The sequence below is a fragment of the Piliocolobus tephrosceles genome, unplaced genomic scaffold, assembly GCF_002776525.5.
Source record: "Piliocolobus tephrosceles isolate RC106 unplaced genomic scaffold, ASM277652v3 unscaffolded_28953, whole genome shotgun sequence".
Lineage (NCBI taxonomy): Eukaryota > Metazoa > Chordata > Mammalia > Primates > Cercopithecidae > Piliocolobus > Piliocolobus tephrosceles.
Window position 1 is genome coordinate 1 of NW_022312035.1, and position 2,960 is coordinate 2,960.

The 2,960-nt window shown below is 39.9% G+C and overlaps 1 pseudogene across 1 annotated transcript; it reads right to left on the bottom strand.

Moving 5' to 3' along the window:
- Positions 1-2,212: 2,212 nt before the first annotated feature.
- LOC113222021 lies at positions 2,213-2,956 on the bottom strand (annotated as a pseudogene). The gene has a single exon (XR_003308189.1). The product of XR_003308189.1 is annotated as a phosducin-like protein 3 pseudogene (transcript).
- Positions 2,957-2,960: the final 4 nt, after the last annotated feature.

Below are 2,960 nucleotides of genomic sequence, written 5' to 3' on the forward strand. Positions count from 1 at the left end.
GCCACTACATTCCAGCCTGGTCGACAGAGTGACCTGGTCTGTCTCAAAACAAACAAACAAACAAACAAAAATAAAGAAGTAATTCCCAATGTTGCTCATCAAATTATCACCGTAAATATCCAGGATCAGACTAATGGCTAAAGAGACGGTGACGCATCAACACCAGGCAGAGAACAAAGCAGATTTTTTTTTTTTTTTTTTTTTTTTTTTTTTGGAGAGCCTCTAGGAACTTGAAAAATACATATGCCACATTCTTAAGACCCAGTGGTTCTTAATCAGGAGTGTTCATTAAAATGCCAGAAAGCTGAAAAGACTTCTAGGTCCCATCCAAGGAGATTTTGCTTCTGATTGGCCAGTGGCCTGGCCATTGGTATTTTGAAAAAGCCCTCCAAGTGATTCTTTTACTTACACCCCAGATAGAAAACCCTAAATTAAAGGTGGAAAAAACCAGACACCAAGTGGCATTTAAATAAATGTCAACTTTAATGCCACAAAGCATCTTATTGCATGTGGACAGAAAGAGAAGGAAAGAGGGCCCTATATCTGGATAACTTAGAAATGTGCTCCCCTAGCAAGATATCTACCAAAATTAGAACCATATTTGAGGATGCTGGTACTGCGAGCAATATATAAATGATGCACGTAATGCCATTTAATATGATCGTATTTTTAAAAATGAGTTGAGTGGTGTTTTCTAGCTGTTAGTTTTTCCAAACATCAATATAGAAATTAGTCTTCTGCAGCTGCAGAGGCAATTCAGTTTCCAGCTTGCTTGCATGTGGCCTAGAGCCATAATGTGGCCCAGAGCATCTCTGATCCACCCCTCCCACAACCACCAAAGCCAGAGACAACTGAATGCCTTGGACCATCTGGTGAGAGAGGTAGCTGCAGTAAGAGTCCTGCTCTGAAGTGACAAGAGACTCAAGGCCTAGTTTTGACTTAATGCTAACTTGCTGACACTGCACACTTCCTGAGTGATCGTGGGTGAATCCTTTCACCTCTCTGAAGTTCACTATGAAATGAGAGGTCAATGGTCAAACTTAAACACCTTCAGATGTTGGGTAATATCAGTGAGTAAAATGGACCAGGCACAGCACAAAGCAGAATGGTGCAGACTGTGGCAAGTTGAAAACTTATGCCTCTGTAAAGGGGGCAGCCACCACTCAGTTCCTGCAGATTATTCTAACTTTGTTGAGGACAGTTGCCCAGGTAGTGCACTGCAGAAGGGTAACACTTTAGAGGGGGTGTCATTTGCATCATAGATGCAAAATTCACAAGTGAAGACTGATGTAGTTTGTCCCTAAAGTTTTGCTTTGATTTGCAGATATTTATCCATGGCAGTTTCCTGGAAGATGTCTATAGAAGGTTTTGAGGAATGGGCACCTTGTAATTTGCTATTAAACTAAACCCCAAGGGCCCATTATAAGCCAACACGGTCCTAGGGATTCCACACTCATTCAGTTCCTTTTTATCATAGGAGGTGGGTATTTTTTTTTTTTTTTTTATTGATTGAGATACAGTTTATTTATGTGTATGCTTATATATTTCCAAAAATTAATTCAATGTCCTCTTACAGTAATCATAATTAGTTAACAGGGCAGGCATGGTGGTTCACACCTGTAATCCCAACACTTTGGGAAGCCGAGTTTGGGGTTAGGAGTTTGAGACCAGCCCGGCCAACATGATGAAACTCTACTAAAAGTACAAAATCAGCCGGGCATGGTGGTGCACGTCTGTAATCCCAGCTCCTCAGGAGGCTGAGGCAGGAAAATTGCTTGAACCCAGGAGGCGGAGGTTGCAGTGAGCTGAGATTGTGCCACTGCACTCCAGCCTCAGCAACACAGCAAAGCTCTATCTCAAAAAAATATTAGTTAACAGTCTGAGATGAACTATTTTAGCAAGAAAACACATTTAACCAAATATGGCAGTAAACTGGAACCTTTCAGTTATTGCTTCGATATGGGAATGTTCCACAAAAATTGTCTGTTTCTTCAATAAATACTAAGATTCTTTTGTCCTAGAGACCATTCCTGTATTTTGAGTTAATAATCTCATTGCTCTCTTTATAAAATAAACAATGTATCTATAAGGCTTAGTTTGCAATTTTCCACTGCATAATTTATTCACATTTAAAACTATATTTTTTATAGTTATATGTCAAAAAATAGTGACTAGGTTTTATGGCTTAAAATATAAATGAGGAAAACAGACATTTGCCATACAAATGGCTGGTTTTAATTTTTTTAGAGGAAATACTGTAATTTAAAAAAAAAAGAGTTCCAAAATATTTAACAGAATTTCCAGCAATGATTATTTCTAAAATGTAAAGATTTGAAACATAATTTATACAAAACTAAAAAACAGAAGGATTCATCATTCTCGCTTTTTCGTTTTTTAAAAAATCCAGACAATTTGTTACAGGAAAGTTCGGCATGTGAGAGCAGCTGTAGCCTCAGTCACCCTCGGAACTGCTGCCCCTCCTCAGGGGGACAGAGCGCCGCACTGAGGACAGCAACACGTTTTCAATCGGCTTCTTGGGGTTTTCCTCCAGGTCTGTCATAATTGCTCCAGATTCAGACAATTTCCATTCCAGTTCATCTCTTGTCAGGTTCATGCCGCCAAACACCAGAGGACCAATAAACTGAGCCTTGATATCTCCTTCCAGGTAAACAAATATCGTGGGCAGGTTCCTATCAGGATAATTGGGGATGTAGGTTGTTGAAATGGCTTTGATAAATTTGACATCAGGAAACTTCCTGGCAAGTCCACTGAGGTGCTGATTTATCAGGGCACAGAGGGGAATTCCTTGCTTGTAAAGGTGCAAGACGACCCACAAGCCCTCGCCAGCTTTGGTAACTTCTTGAACATAATCCTTCCCTGAGATCTCTAAAACTTCTCCAAATTTATTCTTCAGTTTAGTTGCTTTCCACTCAGCCAGTCTCTGCCGTCTATACATTTCA